Source organism: Aythya ferina (assembly GCF_964211825.1).
Source record: "Aythya ferina genome assembly, chromosome: 1".
Classification (NCBI taxonomy): Eukaryota; Metazoa; Chordata; class Aves; order Anseriformes; family Anatidae; genus Aythya; species Aythya ferina.
In genome coordinates, this window is record NC_140296.1 from 98,785,654 (window position 1) to 98,792,782 (window position 7,129).

Here is a 7,129-nt window from a genome sequence, read left to right on the forward strand (position 1 = left end):
TACAGACAATGGCATTGAGTGTACCCTCAGCAAGTTTGCAGATGACATCAAGCTGAGTGTTGCAGTTGATACAACAGAAGGAAGAGATGCCATTCAAAGGGACCTGTACAGGCTGGAGAAGTGGCCCCATGTGAACCACATGAGGTTCAACAAGTCCAAGTGCATGGTGCCGTACCTGGGTCAAGGCAATCCCAGACATCAGTACAAGCTGGGAGAAGAACTCATTGAGAGCAGCCCTGCAGAGGGACTTGGGGGTTCTGGCAGACAAAAGGCTTGACATGAGCCAGCAGTGTGCACTTGCAGCCCAGAAGGCCAACTGCATCCTGGGCTGCATCAAGAGGTGTGACCTCTTGGTCAAGGGAGATCATTGTCCACCTCTGCTCTGCCCTTGTGAGGTCCCATCTGGAGTACTATGTACAGGTTTGGTGCCCCCAGCACAAGAACGATGATGATCTATTAGAGCGGGTCCAGAGGAGGGACACAAAGGTGATCAGGAGGCTGTAGCACCTCTTGTATGAAGAAAGGCTGAGAGAGCTGGGGCTGTTCAGCCTGGAAAAGAGAAGGCTCCAGGAAGACCTCATTGTGACCTTTCAATACTTAAAGAGGTTTTATAAAAAAGAAGGAGAAGGACTCTTTATGCATGTAGATAATGATAGGACAAGGGGGAATGGTCTTAAACTAAAAGAGGTTTAGATTAAACATTATAAAGAAATTCTTCACTGTATGGGTAGTGAGGCACTGGAACAGGTTGCCCAGAGAAGCTGTGGATGCCCCTCTCTGGAGACGTTCAAGACCAGGTTGGATGGGGCTTTGAGCAACCTGGTCTAGTGGGAGGTGTCCCTGCCTATGGCAGGGGTGGTGGAGTTAGATGATCTTTAAGGTCCCTTCCAATACAAGTCATTCTATAATTCTATGAATGTAAAGGCGTATCACAGTGGATTAATTTCCTTGCTTGATTCACACTGTCAAGGAGTAGTTTTGCTATCTGTCAGCTAATTATTTACGAGCATAATGTCTAATTTTCGGCATGATTGACCTCCTCATTCTTCAATAGTGTGGTGGGTTAGAGAAGATTGGTAGTATTTTTTTTTATCTGTAGCAGAAATAAAGGAAAGGAACCAACAGAGTTTACGCAAACAAAACACTGCATTAAATGAGTATTAAACCTGAACAGCCAAACATCCCATAACAAGAGTTAGATTATTGTATTCATATCAACCTTAAATGAACTCCATCATGCATATGCAAAATAACAATTTGGTTCACTACACAATCCCTTCACTGCCTTTTCTTCGCTTTACATAATGAAGGCTTGTAAGACAATTTCCCTTGCCTCCAGCCCTCCCCTCCTCCAACACTGTTTGAAGCCTCAGGACAGGTGCGCATTGGTCAGATCCTGCTTCAATCACTTCCCTTGTAGCACTGGACAAGTACATGCTTGTCCTGCACAAACTTTCTTTGAATCCACTCAGCAAGGCTGCAGCAAAGCTACAAATTACATTCTTGGGCACCCAGGTCTCTGCCTTTGCTCACAAGGGCAGCTCCCTGAAGAAGGTAAGTTTGCTATTTCTCATGAGGCCCTGAAAGTGTTAAGTGACAAAATTCCTCTCTTGATTGTCTTGTAACATCATTACAACAGGTAAGTGCTCCTTTTGAGGAGCTGATCTCTGTAGTCAGATTGTGTGCAGAGCACTTCTATCAGCCAGCTAAAAAGAATTTCACTGTTTTCCCTCCTGAAGTGTTTCTACTCCAGCTGAGCAAGCCAAATTGCTTTGTGTGGTCTGATTTCTATCTTCTGCACTCACAGTTGGCTTGTTTCCTCTACTGTTGCTCCAGTGCCTAATGACATTCTTTTTGATATAAGTTTTGAATCCCTTTGATAAAAATTGAGCCTCATTATCACTCACTGAACACTTATAGAAGTTTCTATGTTGTAAATAAGTGTTTAGGGCAGCTGCGACTGCTGTAGCCCTGGCAGTCAGCAGTGCATCTGCAGTATTTTGTTGTGGTATTTACAGCACGATATGAATTCTGAACTGACCTTGTTAAAATTTATTTTTTCTGCTGCATGCCTCTAAGCAGTTACTTACTTTTCCTTGCTTCCTGTCAGTTTGTAGGAAGCTTTTATTTTCTGCACTATAATGAAAATATTTTGTCCCTGTAAAGATAGATTTACTTGTTATTTGCAGCATTAAGAGATGGTATTTCTGTCATTTTCAAAAAGCTTATTAATAAATCTAGTAGGACAGTGCTTCTGTAGGTGCTGACTATCTGATAGACTCTTCTGCTTTTTGAAGTTATCATGCCCTCTCATGTTTCCCTTCTTCATGAGGTGAAAATAATTCAAGTCTCATACATTAGCTTAGAGCTTATGTCACAGCTGATGCTCTGAAAGTATATATAGTTAGTGTCTGAGTTTAAAACTACTTCTAACATTTTATATCTTCTAAATACTCACATTTCAATAAAATTATTCTACATCACAAAAATGCTGATTTTCAGTTTTCATGTTGCACAAGAACTTGTGCTAAAACTCTATAAAATAGGATGCAAATTACACAACATCACATTATAGTCATCTTTATATTTACAGAATACATATTCTATGTCTGTTAAGAACAAACTGAAAATGGAACATATTTTTCTTCAAAAAAAAGCACAAGCTTTCTCTTCAAACCATTGGAGACACCCCCATGTATCACTTTTATATTGCTGTTGCTGCATCACTGACAGATACTCAGAAAGCAGATGGCTAACATTCTCAATGACATTATTCATGTTTCCATAATAGCATTCTAAAGATTATAATGCTGCACCTGTTCTAAGTTCTTTATTTATTATTTTTTTAAAGGGCAAAGTGCTGTCAACTTTCAAATGTGCAGCTTTATAAACATGCAGGACCCTAACTATGATTTTAATGGAACAGAAGCATTTGAGCCTGTACTAACACATGTATTTTTTAAAATGCAATTGTCAGGTCTGGAAATAGTCACTTATGGCAGCTAAAGAGTAAATTTTCTGTTTCTTCTTCTCCCAAAAACTTGTGTGGTTGTGGAACATCCTCTGACCAGCCTGAAGACTTGAGTTATTTTTCCATAGAGTAGGCCCCTGGGGCTGTTCTGTAATGCTTCTGCAATCTAAGCATGCAAAAAGACACTTAATTGTTGCCCTGTAGTAACCTCATTAATTATATAGGATGGTTTCAGACCAGGATATAATCTACAAGAGAGACTGACTCACTTTAAGGGTCACAGCGAGCCACCTTGACTCCTTAGGGAAGAGTTAGGAATATGTAATTGTTGTACTGCATCAAAGTCAGGGTTCATTGAACCCTATACCCTGTGTATGATGCTGACAGTAACTCACGTGCTTCAGAAGTCTGTATATGACCCCCATGGGAACTATGGATTAATCTTCCATCTTAAATCTTGAAGTGCAACGATGGCCTGAAAACTGATATCAATTTCCACTTCCTTTTAGAACCTTGTAAAATTATTGGCTTCAGAAATTTAGCCTGCAACATGAGGATTCATGTTCTGCCCTCTCAGGTGATAGGTCTTGCACAGCCAAAACCAGAGGTCAAGCCACAGCTGTAGCTCCCTTGCTGTCAGGGAGAGAAGGATAAATTGGATTCAGTGGGAACAAACTGCACCCAGCTTTCTGTACAAACAACCACCAGAGGATGCCCAGCAGAGTCCATGACTCCCTCAGCTACAATGGTGTTCAAACATTTTGCTTTAAGAAAAGGCCTGACCACTTCTTAAATTTTATTTACTCTTATTTTACTCTGCAGAACATGCTTTAATTTCCAATTATTTTATTTTGTATTTTCCCCTGCTGCTGTGAAGCACTGTGGACCCAACCTGTGTGGAATAACACGGAAGATTTCATCTGCGATCTGCTTTTGGTATCCCCTGAAATATTTTTTCTCTCATTGTTTGTATGTGTGGATTCAGTCATTCAGTTCTTTCGACTCTGCCCTGTAACAGTGGCAGAACAGTGGGCCTGAGGCTGAACTTAACCTTTCTACCTAAGTGAGATGTGAGTTGAAAGTTTTAATAGACTTATCTGGATGGCCTCAAAGATACTAGTAAATTTAATATTTTGCTTGGGTAGGTAAAAGAAAGATTAATCAAGGCAGAGATGTAGAGATGTAGGGAAAATCGATAAAGATCAATGTCCATCGGCTACTCCAGTATTTACTATAAAATTATCTACTTTCTATAACTTTCATGTCAACTTCTATAGGTAAAAATCATATACTTCAAAAAACAAACAAAAAATAAACTGTGTATAGAAAATATAACTTATATAAGGATGAAAATAAACAAGGCAGAATGCATCCCTGAGGCTTCATAAACTGTTTCATGAGATGTTTTCCAATGACTTTGTGCTGTTAGTAATTACTGTGATAAGCACTGTATTGAAAAATCAATCTAACCAGACCATGTTTAGCAAATTCAGCCCACCTTAGAACATGTTGTGCATGATATGTTTTATATATGCATTTTATAGATAATTGGAATTAGATGAACTTTAAGGTCCATTCCAACCCAAATCATTCTATAATCTGCCTATCAGGAATATGAGGCTCAGCCTTGCTACTGGAGAGACCAGGGAACTGAACTGGAATAGGAGGAAGCTGAGCCCTAGAGACCACCACCACAGAAGTACCAGAGACAGAGGAGGAATCTTCTACGTTCCCAAATTCATCTGATTGGGTCATTTCAACAAGCACAATGGAAAGGATGATGAGAATAACAAAACAAAACAAAACAAAACAAAAACAAAACACGAAAACAAACAAACAAACAAACAAACAACACAGGGCATTCACTACAGGTATCTTCTCTAGACTGTAATGGGTCTTACAACCTCACCATCATATGAGATACAAAAGAGGGCATGACTAGGCCACAATGCCTACAAACAACAATTTAATCAGCAAGCTTTGTATCTATATCTAATCAATCATTGTCCATTGTCTCAATTAACTTAAAGCATGAAGTTTGAAATTAGTTTTTCTGGTTTTATTCTATACTCTATGGAGGAAACAAACCAACAAAACAAACAAACCAACCAACCAACCAACAAACAAAAAAACTATCAACAAAACAAATATCTCTAGAGACTGATTCAGCTGATCCAAAAAAAAATATTTTTTTTTCCTCCCTTTGAGAGTAAAATGACAAAGCAAGGTGTATTTATGTAAGTTACGTCTGGGTCACAGCTCTAATAGGCCTAGTCTCTTTAAATAGTTAAAACCCTAAATTACTTTCATAATGGAATAGGTAGGGGGCAAGCTTTGGGACTACAGGGAAAACTACACTTGTAATTTTAACATAGTCTAAAAATAGTGCAAGTGTGTGGTTCTTACTATCTCCCTGCTTATGCCAACTGTTTTGTCCAACCTTATGGATAGCTGCATGTGCAAACATTTGCTCTGTGACCAAAACATACAGAGTTGTAGAGTCATACTCTACTTTTCAAAGGTACATTCTCTACTGTCAAAGGACAGAGACCAAGACAGTCTCTGTCTCTACAATCTATGTTGTTCCAGTGGTAACATGAAGCACTCCTTTCAAAGGTTAGGGCATGAATCTTTGCCAACATTCCTCTTAATACACGAAATTCTAAAGTACATAGCTGAGCATAAGACACAGATGAGTGCACAACTGCTGATACATTTACTTACACATTTAGTGCAGTATTAGTATTTAATTTACAGCTTTATGAAGTGCTTTGTAATACTTTAAACATAAAAAGCGAGGTATCAAGGTAAAATATTCCTTATTCAATTCAAGTGATCAATTACATCTGAAGTAGGAAGGTCAGAGAATATGAATTTCATAACTGTAACATGAATTTTCCAGGTCCTTTGGTATCTTTGGGATCATGATTTTTATTATTATTATTATTATTAATTTTTTTTTTTTAATCCTGGATAAAGAGATCTTTAAAAAAAACCTTGTTAGTCACTTTTCTCTGTAGACACCTCTGCAATTCATCACCATGGTTCCATACCTCACAGCATAACAGCATAAAGATATCTTTATTGATAAAATCCTAAATCACAACAGACTGCCTTGTAAAAAATAATAATAATAAAATAAAATAAAAACACTGATCAGTTGTTCTTAAGCACTGAACCATTGTTCTGCCCATAAAATGGCAGAATATTTAAGATTGTCTTAAAATTTAAGAGAATTAGGTCAATATCTGCAATATCCAAAGAACAAAATGAACAAACATCACGTAATAGAATACAACTCATTCTAGATACTTAGCCTTGTGTTTTTAGGAAGCCAGTCAGTAAAGAACCAACAAAAACATTATTTTCATCTGATTTGAGTGAGGAAAAATACATTAATGCAACAGTCAACTTGCCACAGGAAACTACTGTAGGATTTTGTACATTTTTAAAAGAACATAATTGCAGAATCATTTAGGTTAGCAGGGAGCTCAGTTAGACCTCTATTCCAAATTTCTGTTCAAGGCAGAGCATGTATTTGAATGGGGAGCAAAGCAAAATTGGGCTCATTCATATCCTTATGGACTAACAAGAATTCACTATGGAGAATGATTGTTTGCCTCAATCTAGCAGCCATGCTCCTGTTGATACAGCCCAGAGTCAGAGTGCACTACTAATTCCTATTCAGTTGACCATCCATCAGGACCTCCAGGTTTCAACTTTTAGATAAAGCAGCTTCTCAGAAAGTCAAGTTCTCACCTTATCCTACCCTAGCTGCAGAAATTTGCATTTGCCATGTATAGAACATACCAAGTGCAAAATATCATAATGATTATCTGTTTTATATACTGAAAAGTTGAAGAAGGACAGCTTTAAACGGTAAACCGAAGAGTTGAAAAGTTGCTAACCTAGTATACTGTGCACAGTGTTCTTGGGCAGTAGACCACAACACATCACACTTTCTAAACTGAACATTTTTTTCCCCTTGCTTTATCAGTTACAGGCTTCTGTAACTCTGATATTATGTAGACACAAAAGGAAAAACATTTTTGCTGATACATGCAACTGTCTGCAGATTGCAAGTGACATTTGACCTACAACAAAAGCAATCTTAAGAAAAAACGTTTTCTGAAACTAAGTATGTAGCTTAATAAAAGT

The 7,129-nt window shown here is 38.1% G+C and overlaps 1 long non-coding RNA gene across 1 annotated transcript; it reads left to right on the plus strand.

Moving 5' to 3' along the window:
• Positions 1 to 1,424: 1,424 nt before the first annotated feature.
• On the plus strand, positions 1,425 to 4,941 carry LOC311430369. The gene is made up of 3 exons (XR_014688742.1): positions 1,425 to 1,554; positions 3,849 to 3,907; positions 4,582 to 4,941. It is a non-coding gene; the product is annotated as an uncharacterized lncRNA (long non-coding RNA).
• The last annotated feature ends 2,188 nt before the right edge of the window (positions 4,942 to 7,129 follow it).